The following is a 19,074-nucleotide window of genomic DNA, read 5'->3' on the forward strand; positions in this document are numbered from 1 at the left end:
GCACATGAATACGATCAGAATAAAGTAGAGGCCTATTATTAGGGCAGGTTCAATCTTTTTTAGGTTGGATTTGTACCTTAATCCCCGAACTACCATTCATGGTTCCAGACCTATTGGAGTTAACGATCTCCTGGATTGTTAAGGGTTGTAACCTTCACCTCGTGAACGGTTTACAAGTTCCTAAAACTTGTTGGCGACTCTTTTGCTCTATCTTCTTTCCCTTTGGACGCCACTGTACTTTAGTGTATGATCACAGTGGGGTTCAAGTTTGGGGTAATGCTTGAAATATTCCCTACAATGATGAATTGTATTAGTGATGGATTGTGAGTGGTTTTCTTTTAGGGATGTGGCGAAGCATGTATTAGTGAGGGATCATACTTAATTGAGGGGGTGTTTAATTGATTTAGCATTGTTATTAAATTGGTTGATTGATTTTGTGCATGTGTATGGATTGTAAGGAGTGATTAACCTTTTTCTTCATGCTAGTTTGCATTGTTTGTCAACATTGATACGAACCATTGATTTGTATATCTCATTTGTCGATTGAGCTTGGTTAGTGACGTTTCTAGTTAGAGTCTTTCGTAGTTGGTGCTAGTTAGACCTTAAGGAGATAGCTTGTTGAGCTCTTTTGATTGCATTGTCTATCTTCCCTCGCAATACTCGAATTAATCAATCTCCAACCCGATTAGTGTGTGTTCATTCCAAGTACATGTGGATCCTAAATCCCTAGTGTTTTGAAATATTGTTTAACTTTGTTTGTTTAGTTGAATATTAGATAACCTACACTACCTCTTATGCTTCGAAGTAGCTTGACATTAACCGTAGCAAACTTCCCTCTTATTCCTAGTTGTTTGACCCGAACTTACCCTATTACTAGGTGTAGGTTTGGTTAAAAATTTAGTTTTATTGGAGGAATTTTAGTTTCCAACGACCTAGAATCTAACCTCCGTCAAAATGGCGACGTTGCCGGGAAATGGCGTAGTTGTTTGCTATTGTTGTTGAGTCTATTTCATTTTATCTCAAAAATATTTTTCTCTTTTAGGCTACATTTGTAGCCGTGCTACTAATATTTTCCTTTGAGATTGTGTGCGCAAGTGATAATGGGAGAAGTCCCAAGGGTGAGATTGAAAGAGTTGGGAACTCCAGGTGCATATAAGTTTGAGAGCAGGATTACTCTATCTTTAATTCCAGAAAGTGACTTTGAAATCAAGCCGGCAATGATAAACTTTATTGAAAGGCGACAATATAGTGGTGCAACAAATGAAAGTCCCCTCAATCATCTTAAGGAATTCGAGAAATATTTCAACACAATTAAGGTTAAAGGGGTCGCAGAAGACTTCATAAGGCTCAAGCTATTTCCTTTCTCTCTAATTGGAAGAGCTCAAGAGTGGCTATACAAGGAAGTGAAGCCTAATTCCTTAAGAACTTGGGATGAAGTCACTAAAGGATTTCTTTCCCGTTTCTTCCCTCGAAAGAAAACGGTGGAGACTAGAGCTTTAGTTCAAAGTTTCAAGCAAAGGACTAGTAAAAGCCTCTATGAAGCATGGAAGAGGTACAAAGAATATGAAAGAGAGTGTCCTCACCATGGAATCCCCACTTACAAAATCATTCAAATCTTTTATGGTGGTTTAAGTCCTCAAGGGAGGTCGAGTCTTGATGCCAAAGCCGTAGGCCCAATAATGAACAACACGAAGGAAGAAGTTGTTGATATTATTGAACATGTAGTGAGACACTGCATATATTGGCAAGAAGGTGATAAAGAGCCGACAAACAAGAGTAGAACCACGAGATGCTCGATTGATCAACTCAATGCTATCAACAACTTGTCCACGCAAATTTCTATTTGCCCTAATGTTTCTTATGATAGAAATGATGAATATGATGGAAAAGAGAGTGAGCATGTGACTTATGTTGCCAGTAATGATTTTTGACCTAGATTTGATGTTTAAAGGAATGTTGGGAATAAGAATTATCACAACCACGGGAACTATGATAATTATAACCAAAATAGTGGTTATAGGAACCAAGGAACCCAACGGTTTTGTAGTAACTATAACAACCATGGTTATAGTGGTCAAAGTCATGGCCAAGGATATGGAGATCATAACGAAAGTTATGGTAACCAAAATCAAAATCATGTCCAAAACCAAGGTAGGGTTAATTGGAGTAATCAAAGTAGGGGGAACCTTCAAAACATTACTCAAAGAGGTACCCCATTCGGATTTACTCCAAAGACCCAAGGCCAAAGTGATAGTTTCTATGCTCAACCATCTTCATCTAGGAGTTGGTTAGAGGATGTCATTGAGAACCAAACCAAGGTGTTAATCACTCTTATATCCCTTAGTAATGAGAATATTAATGACATGGTGACTTATAGTAAGGGGTTAGAGAACAAAATTTCTCAATTGGCTAATATGTTGAAAGAGTTTGCAAATCTTTCTTCTTTGACTTCACAAGGCTTAGATCCTAAGAGTCCTATAAATGAAATTGTGACTATGAGTTGTAGGATTCTTGAGAATGGAATGTCTAAGAAAAGTGATGCTAAGGAGAGCCCTAGCAAGGATCCGATTGAGAATGAGGGAGATGAGAGTCCTTTGATTGAGAAAGTTGATGAGGAACAAGTTGAGAAAGAGAAAGAGAAAGTGAGAGAAGTTATCAAGCCTATAAGCTCTCATACCCCCAAAAGTTTAATAGGCACAAATAAGATGAAGAATTTGGAAAATTCATAGAGATGCTTAAGAAACTTCATCTTACCCTCCTATTTACCAATGTCATTGACCAAGTGCTGAATTATGCAAAATTCCTTAACAAAATCTTGAGTGGGAGGAGAACTTGTGATATGGTTAGTTTGATCGAAAATTGTAGTGCCATCATAATGAACCAGATGCCGCCTTAGTTGAAGGATCTCAGGAATTTTTCTATCCCTTGTGATATTAAAAAGAGACAAATTGATAATGCCTTGTGTGACCTAGGAGCTCGTGTTAGCCTTATGCTATACTCGGTCTATCAAAGACTTGAGATAGGAGAACTCTCACCTACCAACATTACATTACAATTAGCCGATAGGTCCATTAAAATCCCAAAAGATAAGGTAGAGGATGTTCCATTAAGGGTAGGGAAGTTTGTGATCCAGGTAGATTTTGTTCTGCATGAGATTGACGAAGATTCCAATATCCCCATCATTCTAGGTAGACCCTTCCTTGCAACATCGGGAGATATGATTTATGTCTAGAGTGCCAAAATTTCTCTTAAGGTGGGGGAAGAAGAGATTGATTTTGATTTGAATGAGAGTATGCAATACCCATCTTCTTCATTTGTGAATTGCATTAGAGAATTGTATGAGAATTGAAATTTTATAAGACATTGTGAATTCCATGCATGAGAACTTGCTCACCTCTAATGATCCTCTTGAGTGTGTTTTTTGAATAAATAAATGATAGGTGAGCATGACAAGGAAATGGCTTTCCTTGAAAGATTGATTGATGAAAGCTTAGAAGAAAATGACAATCAGATTTGCATAGGAATCTTAAGCTAAGAAGCATTGAAAGCGGCCTTAACCAAGGAAGGTAAAGGTGTTCCCACGGTAGAGCTCAAACCTCTACCATCACACCTTAGGTATGAGTTTTAAGGCTCAAATGCTACTTATCCCGTGATTTTTAGTGCATCTTTGAGCAAGAGCCAAGATCAAGAGTTATGTTGTGTTTTGAGAACACACTAGGGTGCTTGGGGATATACCATTGATGACATCAAGGGTATAAGCCCCGCTTTATGTACACACCACATAACCTTTGAGGAGGGCGCCTTTCCTTCTATTGAGCGAAAACAGAAACTACATCCCAAATGGAGGAGGTAGTGAAGAATGAGATTACCAAGCTTCTAGATGCGGGAATTATATTCCCCATCTCAAGCTCTAGGTGGGTCTCTCCCATTCATATCGTTCCAAAGAAGGGGGGCATGATCGTTGTTAAGAATGAAAAAGGTGAGCTTATCCCGGTGAGGACGGTCACAGGTTGGAAAATGTGTATAGACATCCACCAAGAAAGATCATTTTCGTCTTCCTTTCATTGATCAAATGCTAAAAAGACTAACAAGGCACAAGTATTATTGTTTTCTTGATGGTTACTCGGGGTTTTTCCAAATCCCTATCCACCCCGATGACCAAGAGAATACTACTTTTACATGCCCATATGGTACGTTTGCTTATAAGAGAGTGCCATTTGGACTTTGTAATGCTCCCGCAACATTCCAACGATGTATGATGAGTATCTTTGGGAATATGTTGGAGGAGGAGATGGAAGTGTTTATGGATGACTTCTCCGTAGGCAGAGTTTCCTTTGAGGCATGCCTTGAAAATCTTTAGAAATGTTTGACTAGATGTGAGAAAGTGAATTTGGTATTGAATTGGGAGAAGTGTCACTTTATGGTTGAGGAAGGCATAGTCCTTGGGCATAAGATTTCTCACAAATGCATAGAGGTGGACAAGGTAAAGATTGAGGTTATTGAGAAGTTGCCACCTCCGGTTAATGTAAAAGGTGTGAGATCATTCTTTTGACATGTCGGGTTCTATAGTAGGTTTATCAAAGACTTTTACCTAATAGCAAAGCCTCTCAATGATCTTCTCCAAAAGGATGTTTAGTTTATGTTTGATGATAAATGTTTGGAAGCATTCAAAAAATTGAAGAAAGTTTTGATCTCCACTCACATTGTCCAATCCCCTAGGTGGGATTTGCCTTTTCAGCTGATGTGTGATGCTATTGATACGGCCATTGGGGTGTATTTGGGCAAAGAGTTGATAAGAAGCTTCATGTCATTTATTACATGTCGAAGACTCTTAATGGTGCTCAAAGGAACTACACAACAACGGAGAAGGAGTTCTTGGAAATTGTTCATTCTTTTTAAAATTTTTGTTGCTATTTGTTAGGGTCCAAGATAATTGTTTTCACCGATCATGCGGCCCTAAAATATCTCTTTGTTAAGAAGTAATTAAAGCCAAGGCTAATTCGTTGCGTTCTTGAGCTTCAAACTTTTGACCTTAAAATTAGACATAAGAAATAAAGGAGCAAAAAATGTGGTTGCGGATCATTTATCTAGACTTAAGGATTTCCATGTTCAAGATGATGGATCTCTTATTGATCCTGAGGAAAATAGTTTCTTGTTGTTGATGCTTTGATTGGAAGGAAAGAAGGAAGGAGTGATGTTCCCCTTATTCTTCCAACTATTGCCTAGTGATTTTAGACTCAAGTAATGTGTAAAGATGAACTCACTTAATGCATTCAATCAATACTCGGATTAAAAAGGAAGAGTGTATGAAACGATTTTGAAAACTAATGGGAAATACTCCACTCATTTCTATTACGAAGGAAAACGATGCATGCATGGTCCTAGTATACGATCATAAACAATATAGTGCATTACTCGAAGACAAAGTGTGTGCAATGACTCAAAATGTGTGATTAGGTGAGTATATTAAGACTAATGGTATGATCGCATGGCTAGACATGAGGACGTTGTGAAAAACAAAGGACCCAATGACTAAATCGCACAGGAGACTAAAAGACAAACTAACTTGATTAATTTTGTCCAATTTTAATGTTTATGCTATTTACTAGGTGAAAATGGTCCATTGGCAATCATTAGTCACAAATAATATTGTAGGGAATATTTCAAGCATTACCCCTAGCTTGAACCCTACTGTGATCATACACTAAATTATGGTGGCGTCCAAAGGGAAGGAAGCTAGAGCAAAAGAGTCGCCAACAAGTTTTAGGAACTTGTAAACCGTTCACAGGGTGAAGGTTGCACCCCGTAACGATCCAAAAGATCGTTAACTCCAATAGGTCTGGAACCAGGACTGGTAGTTCGAGGATGAAGGTACAAATCCAACCTAAAAGAGATTGAACCTACCCTAAAAATAGGCCTCTACTTTATTCTGATTGTACTCATGTGCGCTTTCTTACTAACATGCAATCAATAGGATTACCCTAAACCTGTTTATCTATGTTGGTTGAATATTAATGCACAAATAAATCTATTATTGGCGATCACTTGAATTATAATGAAATTAACCCTAAACAAGATTATTAATTATCTTATTAAGCTTGATTACAAGTACAAATTCCCTTTAAACATCATAAAAGGCGTGATCAAGCAATAACAATAAAATATAATCAAGCAACAATAATCATAAAAATAATAATTATAATCATAATAATAAAATTAATCATAATTAACATAATCATATTAATGCTAAAGAATATAATAGCAAGATCCTAGGCATGATACTAACAAGATTAATAACAAACCCTAGCATGTCACTAAACAATAAAAATTAAAGCTTTAACCCTAACATGATACTATCATGATATTAGGAAAAAAAATAATAGGCATCGCAGGAATCATGATTGATATAAGCAAATCACCCTAAATATCATACTAAGAAGCATCCTAACATGATACTAAGAATATCAAAACACCATAACATGACACTAGGAATCATAACAACAACCTAGACATGATTTCTAAAAACCATAAAATCAATCAATCAATTAAAGCACTTACTTGGATGCCTTGTATCTCTTTCTAATAACAAAATACACACGTTAGTAACTTCAAGGAAAATAATAATCAAGACAATTAAATTAAATAATTGAAATAAAGATTTAGGACCAAACCCTCATAAATTAAAACCTTTCACGTCTAGGGCGAAGGCAACTTCGAACTATGCTAGGTGTTCATAGGTCTTGTGAATGCGGAATTTTGTGTAAAGGGTGTTTTATAAAAGAGAGAAAGAAAGCTTCTAGCTTTGAGAGAGAGGAGAATTAGAGAACTAAGGAATTGATGATTGTAGATGATTGAAAACGGAGTTTTTAGAAGGCTATTTATAGAGAAAATCAATCGAATGGATAAAAAAAACGAATCAGAGTTTCAACGAGAATAAAACTCAATTAGCGTCAGACGCTGGTCATTAGCGCCAAGCGCTTAAGGTTAGCGACAGGCGCCAAGCTTTAGCGCCAGGCGCTAATGCTTAGCGTCAGGCGCAAATAATCTGTTTCACGCGTTTTTGTTTTTATCATATCTTTTGATCCGGAAGTCCAAATAAGGCATATACTATGTCTTTGGAAAGTTCTTGAAGTATACTTTCTATCCCAATTTGAATCAGATTAAAATACTATGTAGATAATAAGATATGGCCTAAATAGTAGGACGGTGTAAGTTTTGGATAGAGTTTCATATCTCATTCATATCTTTTTCGTTATAGCTTGGATTTAAAATTATAATATATCATTGGAAAGATAATTTCAAAATCTATCCAACCATATAAAATTTTAATAAAGATTATGAGGCACGAAATTAATATCTGACAGTCTTTGAACATCTTTAAATTCGAATAGAATTAGAATTTAAGAAAAAGGAAAGTTTAAAAAAAGGAAAGATTTTATTTAACTCAAATTCTTTAATCTTATCTTTTTAAAAAGAATAATTAAGATATTTTAGAAACTTATGAAGCTTCTAATTAATCCTAATTAGTTTAGGAATAGGATTAAACCTTTGGACCCTCCCCATGATCATTGGGTCGTAGGTAAAAACCGGTTTGGGCCCAGTTTAGTATTTTGGCCATAACTTCCTCATTATTCATTGGAATTGGGCTTATAATATATCGTTGAAAAGGTCTTTTCAAGCCCCATCCAACTACACTATTATTGTACCCATATAATGGACCAAGCTAAACTGGAATGTACGTTTTTCATAAATAAAGTAAGAAAAGAAATATTTTCAAAAACAGAAAGAAGAGATATTTTAATAAAAACATCCTCATCACTAGACTTTTCACACTTTCGCTTTGTTCGATAATCAAATGACGTGAAAGGTATTCATCACTGGGTTTGGTTTTGGGGAGACACATTAAGGTGTCTACAGAAGCCCCCACTTTGACTGAGTTTGGAGAAACGCAAGTTTCGAAAACAAAAGTCAAAGTATCGATAGGGACGGAGAATGATTCAGAATGTTCTGCAATCCTAAATCATTCTTGTAAGGCCAATACCTGCAAAACTAGCGTTAAATAAACAGATAAAAGAGTTAACAAAAGGCGTATCTTGCACCGTCGAGCATACGTCTCTGTAAGTAACTGATTTGTTGTGACGATCTTCCGCAAGCTAGAGAATACTGCCTGAACACTGCTACCCATGTAACTGCCTCCAATTTCCGCCGTGATAGTCTTCAAAAAGATCACTGCTTGTTGATCCTTAATGCTGCTATATATGCCAGTACTTCGGCGCTTTGCTGCTTGTGAACCAGTATGTCGGTGCTTTTTTTGTGATGACAATCCTCTTTTCTTTGGGAATTGTTGCCAACATAACTCTTGTATGATGTATGACAATCCGATTTAAGGAATGTTTTCAATGCCACAAAACAATCCATCCTTGGAAATGTTGCTACGATGAAGCGACAATCCGTATCTCAGAAAATTTGCCAAAATCCAATTTTAGAAAAAGTTACCAATGCTTCATAACAATATGTCATAAGAATTTTGCTACGATCGACAATCCACATCTTGGAATATAACTCTTGAAAGCAATCCACCTTGGAAATATACCAATGCTATGCGACAATCCTTTTAGGAAAATATTGGCATAATTGACAATCCGTGTCTTGGATCATTTGCCAAAAAAGAGTCGATCGACAATCCACTTCGGGAAAATTTTCCACTTGCTGAAATGAATGACAATCAACGTTGAGGAACCTTTTGCAGAAATTTATGATGAATAGAGACCTACAACAATCCTTTGGGAAATTTTGCAATAGGGAACTAGGTGTATGACAATCCAATCTCGGATAACATGCCAGCGATGACAATCCGAACTTGGAAAAAATTGCCAAACAGAGAAAGAGCACGACAATCCACGCTTGGAAACTTTGCCAGAGATGACAATCCAATCTTGGAAAAATTGTCGTTGAAGAAGATGCACGACAATCCATTTTTGAAATATTGTCAGTTGGGGATGACAATCCATTTTTGGGAAAAATTGTCGTTTAAGAAGAATGTGCGACAATCCATATTTGGAAATATTGTCGTTTAAGAAGAATGTGCGACAATCCGTATTTGGAAATCTGACTGTCTTTGAACATCTTTAAATTCGAATAGAATTAGGATAAAAAAAAGGAAAGTTTTAAAAAAGGAAAGGTTTTATTTAACTCAAATTCTTTAATCTTATCTTTTCAAAAAGGATAATTAAGATTTTTTAGAAACTTATGGAAGCTTCTAATTAATCCTAATTAGTTTAAGAATAGGACTAAACCTTTGGACCCTCCCCATGATCATTGGGTCGTAGGTAAAAACCGGTTTGGACCTAGTTTAGTATTTTGGCCATAACTTCCTCATTATTCATCGGAATTGGGCTTATAATATATCGTTGGAAAGGTCTTTTTAAGCCCCATCCAACTACACTATTATTGGACCCATATAATGGACCAAACTAAACTGGAATGTACGTTTTTCATAAATAAGGTATGAAAAGAAATATTTTCAAAAACAGAAAGAAGAGATATTTTAATAAAAAAACATCCTCATCACTAGACTTTTCACACTTTCGCTTTGTTCGATAATCAAATGACGTGAAAGGTATTCATCACAGGGTTTGGTTTTGGGGAGACACATTTGGGTGTCTACAAATATCAACAACAATCAAAGACAAAGAACACATGTTAAGATTAGCATAAAAAATCGATCACAAGAAATAAGGAAGAGGACTAGAATTATGAAGAGTTAAGACTCATGGGTATAAAAAATAGAATAAAAAAAAATCTATAATCATTTGTTATACGAGTTGACATGGATTAAAGGACTTGGCTAAGACTAGCTTGACACGAAAAAAAAAGGTTGACGCTAAAAAGACACCTAAACTGGACAGGTTGTAGTAAATCAGTTATAACTTTTTATTTGTGACTCTGATTGGGACAAAACCAACACCAAATGAAAGATAAAACTCGGGGCTACAGATCCATATTTGGAACCACACTTAAATCTTTCTATAACTCCGGCTATGACCAAAACAAGTTGACTCTTGTGCAGTATACGAGAATAAAAATCCGGGTGACTAAAAAAAAAAAAACAGCTATGGCTCGACTCTAATAATAATAAAAAGGGTTTGATATGATAAAGTAAATAAATAAATAAAAAGTCAAAAAATGCACATATAAGCACATTGTAACGAATGATGCAATGAAATTCGCAACCTAAAGTAAGGTTCTATGTTCCACTATGGTCAAGCTTATTTGGGTGTCAAAGGGTACCATGGTTAAGAGTTTGGACGCGTTAGCAAGGCAGCCTCCCTTGAGGGTGTATGCCAACGGGCGGCTCCGCGAGTTCGTGATGAAATCGAACTCAACTCCATGGTTTGGCTGGAATTAAAAACTCGGATGAACGCTTATTGCCATGAGCGTTTTCGGGTTGATAGAGCATAAATCCCCCGGGCTAGCCACATACGTTGAACACGTACTATCGTGGCAAAATAGGTAAGCTAAAATGCATATGCTTATGTGACAATGCCAATTAAATCACGGGAATACAATTCAAGAATTTTTCAAGTCTCATCCACTCATCTCAATTAAATACCGATCACTCAAATCGATAAATAACCAAGAATCCTCCCCAGTGAAGTAACCAAATTGTAGGCGTCGCTCAAAGTGCGCCTACGTTAAAGCATGTGTGAATATGCTTGGCACTCATAGGAAGTGGGAATTGACATAATACAATTAGGGACAAGGAAAGTAGGGAGCCGCCAACAAGTTTTTAAAGAACTTGTAAACCGTTCACAGATCATAAAAGACAACCACGATAAAGGGACAATGATAGGCAACAACGATTGACCTGTGAAGGTTACACCCCATTCATAATCCATGAGATTACTAACTCCATATGGTTAGGAACCACAAAAGGAGGATCGGGGATGATGGTACGAAGTGAGTCATGGAGTCACATTCCCCCATATTGGCCTCTACTCGATTCTTATAGTGAAAAGCGATTCCTGCGATCTCTAAGGCATACAAACAAAATATTCAATTTTCTCCAAACTATTATTAAGCTAAATTGGTTGAATATTAATGCAACATATAATTCTACAATATCATGATCACTTGATTAAATAACAAGATTATAAAGGAACCTAAGCCGGTTGTCCAAATTATCTTATTAGCCGTGATTTTCAATTACATATTACCTTTAACATGCAATGTTGTGATCAATAAATAATAATAATCGAATAAACATCAATATTGGAAGCAATTTAACAATAATAGATTTAGTCAAATCAAATATAAAGGAACCTAATCATGATACTATAAACAAGAATAAAAGTAAGAATAATAAAGTAATTAATTACTAACTTTCCGCGTTTCCTTGAATTGCTACATCGTGAATAAACTGTTAGTAACTTCAATAAAAATATAAATCAAATGGAAATTAAATTAAATAAATGTAGAGTTGATTTATTCCAAACCCTCAGTCAATTATACCATTCACGCCTTGGTTTAAGTATTGAACTTTGGGTATTATATGGACTCCTTTGAGTTTTTAAAGGAAGGAATAGTGAAAGAATGGGGAGGCTGGTGTTTAGGCTAAAGAGGGAGAAGAGAATTATTTGATGATCAAAATTGTTTATGATTGAAAAAGGGGAGATATGACCTCTATTTATAAGGAAATAAGAGGGTCGAAGAATTAAGATAAGATCCGAATTAAATCGAAATAAAACTCGATAGACTGCAGTTTTTGCGGTTTTTGTTTTTATCATATCTTTTGAACCAGAAATTGGAATAAGATGAATAAGATATAGTTGGAAACTATTGAATTATACTTTCTAATCCAATTGGAATCAGATTAAAATATTTTATAGAATAAAAGATATGGCCGAAATAGTGAGACGGTGTCAGTTTTGGAAAGAGTTTGATATTTCATTCATATCTTTTCCGTTATATTTCGGAATTCATATTATAATATATCATTGGAAAGATAATTTCAAGGGCTATCCAACCATTCAATATTTGGATAAAAACTATGATGCATGAAAATAATATCTCTCTATCTTTGAACGTCTTTCAATTCGGATAGAAATAGGATTTTCTAAAAGAAAAGTTTTATTCAATTTCAAACACTTTAATCTTATCTTTTCAAAAAGGGAAATTGTAGACACCTAAATGTGTCTCCCTAAAACCAAACCCAGTGATGAGTTCCTTTCACGTCGAATCATAATCGAATGAAGCGAAAGTGCGGAAAGTCTAGTGTTGTGGATAGTTTTAATTTCTTTTCTCTTCTCTCTATTTTTGAAAATTTATTTTAAGAAAACAGCCAATACAGTTTGGTTGGTCCATGATATGGGTCCAATAGTAGTGTAATTGTATGGGGCTTGACAAGAGCTTTCCAACGATATATTATAAGCCCAATTCCGATGAATATTGAGGAAGTTATGGCCAATTTACTAAACTGGGCCCGGTTTGAGCCTTATATGCGGCCCAATGATCTAGGGGAGGGCCTAATATGATTTATAATTTCTAATGCTATTAGGAATGGTTTTAGTCTTCTAGATTCTTCTAGAAGGTTCTTTTCATTCCTAATTCAATTAACATTGATAAATTGACTTTTGTTGACTTTTTAGAGTTTTAATTAAAATCAAAGAGCATTTTTTGAGGAAAGATACGATTTTATCCTCTTGTACGACAATATTTATCTGATTTTAGAAAACGCGTCAAAAACAGGATTGGCGCCTAACGCCAGACATTAGCGCTTGGCGCTAAGTCTGGCGCTAACGTTGGCCCTTGGCGCCAATGGCCAGTGTTAGCGCCAATCTCGTTTTGCGTGGGCCAGACTCTGTTTTGATATTTTATCTTTTTGGCTGATTTTCTCTATAAATAACGTAATAAGAACTCCGTTTTCGATAACTAGTTTTAACCAAAATTCAACTACAACCAGTTTTCATTCATCAATTCTCTCTCATTCTCTAATCATTCACCATCTCTCTCTCTTTTTCTAAACTAGCTTTTTACATACAAAATTCCGCATTCATTAGATCTAGAAACACCTAGCCATATTCGAAGTTGCCTTCACCCTATACGTGAAAGGTTTAATTTCCGAGGGTTTGGTCCCTAATCTCTATTTCAATTATTATTTAATTTGATTGTTGTTTTATTATTTTCCTTGAAGTTACTAACGTGTGTATTTTGTTATTAGAAAGAGGTGCCAGGCATCAAAGTAAGTACTTTAATGGTTTTTATTGATGTTATGATGTAGAAATCATGTTTAGATTGTTATTTTGATTCCTAGTATCATGTCTAGGGTAATTTCAATATCAAATATGATTGTTACGATGCTTCCTATGATGTTCCTAATATTTATGATTGTTAGTATCATGTTAGGGTTAAAGATTTGATTTTTAATGTTTAGTGACATGCTAGAGTTTGTTATTAATCTTGTTAGTATCATGCCTAGGATCTTGCTATGCTTTAACATGATTATTATTATTAATAATTATGATTGTTATTATGATGATTATTATTATGATTATTCTTTATGATTTATGATTATAACTGTTATAATTATTGAGATGATGATTATTTTTAATTATGATTGTTATTTCAATTATTATCTTTATTATTATTATGTTGCTTGATATTTATTGTTATTGCTTGATCACACCTTTTATGTATGTTTAAAGGGAATTGGTTCTGGTAATCATGCTTAATAAGATAATTAATAATCTTGTTTAGGGTTAATTTGATTATAATTCAAGTGATCTCCAATAATAGTCTTATTTTTGCATTAATATTCAACCAACATAGATAAACAGGTTTAGGGCTAAACATATTGATTGCATGTTAGTCAAAAAGCGCACATGAATACAATCAGAATAAAGTAGAGGCCTATTATTAGGGCAGGTTCAATCTCTTTTAGGTTGGATTTGTACCTTCATCCCCGAACCCTTATTTGGTTCAAGACCTTATGGAGTTGACGATCTCTTGGATCGTTAAGGGGTGTAACCTTCACCTCGTGAACGGTTTACAAGTTCCTAAAACTTGATGGCGACTCTTTTGCTCTATCTTCTTCCCTTTTGGACGCCACCGTACTTTAGTGTATGATCACAGTGGGGTTCAAGCTAGGGGGTTAACGCTTGAAATTATTCCCTACAGTTTTTGGCGACTCCGCTGGGGAGGATTTCTATTTTAATTACTGAATTTGTTTCGGCAATGATTTAGAATGAGTGGATAAGACTCGAAACGTTCTAAGTATTTCATGTGCGTAATTTTGATTAACATTATTGTCATATTCATAGAAAAAGATTTCATTGGAAAGACCATCCGTAATGAGTTAAAACATAGGATTTTACACGTAGGAAATTTGAGAAATATCTTTCACAACTAGGACCGAAATAACACTGCGCGAAAATGGAAAATTTTATCGAGCACAGAAAGCTGCTGAGGCATGTAGGAATTAGCGCCAGAGGCCAGAGAATTGGCGCCTGAATTTTAACTGTAGCACCAGACGCCAGCATTGGCGCCAGTCTCTGTTTGTTGGCGCCAAATTCTTCCAACACCGAGCCAGAAAAATGCGTTCTAATTTCGACCAGTTTTTCATATTGTTTGCTCGATCCTACTTCCTGATTGAATTTTTTTCTCACTTTTCTGAAACCCATATGTGTTCTACATATGGACATAACCCTCTGGGAATTCATGCTCCATCTACCTGATTGAACGCTTTGTGCAACAAAGGGTACATTCGAGAATGTTGAATTCACCAAACCATGGAAGCGAGTTTTTTCTAAAGCACGCGGTGTCCCATCCACTCGCGCCAACCCTTCACGGTTAGGCTTCCACGCGGTGCATCCAGACAATTAACCATGGACCCTCTATTGACTAAACCATATCCCGAACTTTAGAGAACTAGAGCCATGATTAGGTTGCAAACTCATTGCATCATATTGTGCCTACTTGACTAATTGTGCATTATTTGTTGTGCATATATTCTATGCTTTCTTAACCGTTCGTTTGACTTGTGTTGAGATGAAATAAATTAATAACTTAAAGAACTTTGCCTAATTAATTAATTTGAGTCAATAAAGTCTAATATTTTAATCAGAATTAACCTAGTACGACTTTAGGCATACCCCTGTTGATTAATAACACCAAAAACAGTCTCAGATTAAAGCTCCAGCATTGGTGCCAAAATCTGAGCTGTAGCGCCACTCTGTGGAGTGTGGCGCCTGGCGACAGCTCTGTCGTTTGGCGCTACACTACACAGTGCGGCGCCAGTCCTGTCGTTTTGCCGACAGTTCGGATTATTGGTGGAGTCATCACCTAGTGTCTAATTAACCAGTTTGCTAATTAAGTCGGTTCAATTTCGCTGTCAATAACACTTTGTCGAGTCATTAATTGAGTCTAAGTCACATAGTCTAGCCACAGGGTCATGACACAAGTCTTAACATGTCACCTACACTCACTAGTCTTAGCACACACTTCGAGTATAGATCACCATGACCATGTCTTAGGTTCATGCATGAGTCGGTCTTTTCCGTCATTAGAGTTCGGGATACATTCTATTCTTGATTTTCCATATCCCTCCATCTACATCATTTTTCTTCACATTATATTCCAATCTTTCTTCACTTCCTCCATCCATTGCATGTTGAATAAAGTTTGAGTCAAATAATTAACAATGAATATCCCCACATTCCTTTTCCACAGTACTTGGTCGAGGAGAGAAGGGCGATTAATCAAGGACAACACCTTTGTTCAAGTCTCACTATTTGATAAACCGATTCGTCAAAAGAGGAAGGCTAAAAAGATAATGGCAAGTCAAGAAGAAGTTAATGAGCTTAGGAACCAATTGGTTACCGTGACTGAGACACTGAAGCTCCTCACAGTTAAGATTGATGATCCAGTGAAGCAACAACAGATGGACCCCATGCAAGAGAGTCTAAGCAAGCTATCTAGTGACTATAAATTTCAGGGCATGAGTTCAGAAGGGGTCTCGCTGAATAAGGAACTTCTTCCGCATAAGTTCAACGCCACTAACATCCCAAAATTTAAGGCAACAGATAAACCTTACTTTCACCTAAGAGCTTTCGAAACCATAATGAATATTAAGGGTATCGATAAGAAGGTTTTCCCCTCTCTGTTCTCACTATCTCTTGAAACCGTTTGCCAACAATGGTTCTTCTCCCTTGACGAAGAGAAAACCTCTACCTGGGAATTTATAGTAAACGCTTTCGTTGATAGGTACAAGTGCAATATTCAAGTTGAAACTGACCATAGACAACTTTAGATGCTAAGACAAAAAGAGAATGAAGGTTTTACATCTTTCTTTAATAAATGGAGGGAAACTTCCGCTAAGATGATTGAGGTGCCCACTGAAAAAGAATCTGTGAGGATGTTTATCAAGAATCTCCAAGAGAAATATTCAAAGCATTTAAAATATCAACACAATCTGAATACTTTCAAGGCCGTTTATGACATCGGAATTGAAATCGAAGATGACCTCACAAAGCAAAAAGCTACTAACAATAGTAACCACGGTGACTGGAAAGGAAAGAAGAACGACAATCCTTCTTCTTCCGAAAACGTCCACTCTAGTAATAATGTTAGTACCTTTGATCTCAGTGATGTTTTAGCCATGGATAACCAAGGATCTAAGAAGCAACTAAGGAAAGACTTCACCCCCATTGGGATGAGCTACGATACTGCCTTCGATCGACTCCATTCCAAAGGACTCATTACTCCCATTGGACCTATTCAAGATCCCGTACCTGAAAAGAGATTGCCTAGTTGGAATCCAGACGAACACTGCAAGTACCATCAAGGTAGGGGTCATACTACTAAGAGCTGTTGGAAGCTAAAGGAGGCTATCCAACATTTGATTGATAATAACAAGCTTCCAATGCCTCCAGTTAGCAAGAAGAGCGAGTGATGATAAAGGAAACAACACAAGACAAGAGGCGAGCTTCAATGACAAGATTTCGTGACCTCTTTTTTCTATTTCTTTCTTATTTTACCCTTTCCCCAATAAGTCTAGCATATGCATCTTTTTATTCTCCTTAGATTAATTTTGTAGATTCTTTCTTCTCTCTTAATAAAATGAGCATTTATTTCCTTATATATGATCATTTCATTATATTGCATAAAAAAAATAATAACAAAAAATAACAAAAAATAAAAAAAAAAATAAAAAAAATCCACGTTGAATTAAGCACAAGGTATACCAATGATTTAAGGCACCCCTTGTAGCCACATCATATCTCCTTTCACCTTTAAAATTTACAATCCTTTCTTCATAAACCACTTTGAGCCTCGTCTAACGATAGACCTTTCTTTTTTCAACCTACACCTACCTAACCTTGGGATGGGATGGTGTGTAACTTATGCAATTCTAAAAAAGAGCTTGAGTAATTCAAAAGATTAAAATAGCAAAAAATAAATAAAATTGTACAAAAGGGCAAGTGTTCCAATGTCTTTGATATGAAAATATCTTTGATAAGAACACGTCTTAGATTGCGTCTCTTATCGAGTGCTCGGTACCGTGCCTGAAAAACATGAATGCCAAGTGAGTGATAGACCACATGATCGGGATTGCCCACACTTATAAAAATAAAATAAATGCTAAAGCAAAAAGAAAGAGAGCTAAAAAAGAGTAGAAATTCAAGCATAAAAATACAAAGATTCAAAAGCAAGGTTGCACACCTTGGGGGCTTATCGAGGGTCTTGAGCCTTTATCACCTTCTTCTTCAAACCTTTAGCTTAACCACGTTACAACCCTTAAAAAGACCTTATTTAGGTATACACACTTATGCGAGGTTCGGCTAGAGCTACGTTCGGCCTGATTCCAAGCGGATACGTAGGCAACCTCACATCGAGGTGCGGCCGTAATTAAAATGCATTCAAATTCACATTCACACACCATGATCATATCAAGGGATCTCCTATGCTCATCCCTATTTACTTAGAGCTAGACTTGGGGGCTTGATCCCTATATCATTAGCTTACCTAGCCTAAGAGTCACTATCATTTGACTCTTCTAAAAAATAATATCTTTCCACACACTTAGCTCTTGCGGCCTAACTTTAGTGTCACTTTCACACGCTACACAGATACATGACCAAATATACTTCCCTTAGGAACCCTTTGTCATGAAATCTTAACATAACGATGAAGCATGCCTTGTCACATCACTCATCAATCATAATTGTCATTGCATCACGAAGTATGAAGTACTTAGCCTCTGTGCCTAAGTTACCCAAATACTTTCATCATGGAGTCAACAGTTGAGATAGCCTAGGATGGATTAATCCTTGCACCTTGAGAGATAGTATCAAACAACATTTGACTAAGCTCATTCAACATGCATCTTCAAACTTTCAATTCTTTTTAGCGTCTTTCTTTTTCGAGAGAAAGTCGGTACCCTCCACAAAAATGACGGAAATTTTTTTTTTTTTGCATTTTCGAGTCGCACGATCACATTACGATGCACACACAAGTCATGTACACATTGAGTCATGTCGTGTCACATCACCTTGATTTGATTCTAACACATGTGTCAAACAGTTTGAGTCGAGTCAACCTTGAGTCAGTCAAACATATCGTGTCAAGTTTATACCTTGAGTCGTGTCAAGTCGATGAATCAAGCAACATTAAACCTTAGGTTAACCCTAAGATAATTAAAGCGATTGGCAAAGTTCTATAGTCAAAAAAATACAGGTGCAGCAGAACAGGGAAGACCCTACTCCAGCGCCGGACGAAAACATCTAGCATCTGGAAATAGTTTTCAGCACTTGGCGCTAGATCACAACGTCTGGCGACAAAACCAATTCCTGGCGCCAAAGATATTCCAGCAGCGACAGAACAACAATTTCGGGTTCCTTGGTACGCCAGTTAGCCCCTATAAGCAATTTGACATGATTGAGTAGTCGATTTGATTACAACTACAAATAAGTGATCGACCTGACGAAATATCATCTCACTTAGCTTAAAGCGCCTAAGAATTGGCTCATCACGTAGACACCGACATACTGGTTTTAGCGGAAGCAAAGTTCAAGAGAG

General features: G+C 36.3%; 1 non-coding gene across 1 annotated transcript; it reads right to left on the bottom strand.

Annotated features, from left to right (window-relative positions):
- Positions 1–1,485: 1,485 nt before the first annotated feature.
- LOC145606907 (small nucleolar RNA R71) lies at positions 1,486–1,591 on the bottom strand. The gene has a single exon (XR_014105459.1). It is a non-coding gene; the product is annotated as a small nucleolar RNA R71 (small nucleolar RNA).
- Positions 1,592–19,074: the final 17,483 nt, after the last annotated feature.

The sequence above is a fragment of the Chenopodium album genome, chromosome 2 (assembly GCF_948465745.1).
Source record: "Chenopodium album chromosome 2, dcCheAlbu1.1, whole genome shotgun sequence".
In the NCBI taxonomy this organism is placed as follows: domain Eukaryota; kingdom Viridiplantae; phylum Streptophyta; class Magnoliopsida; order Caryophyllales; family Amaranthaceae; genus Chenopodium; species Chenopodium album.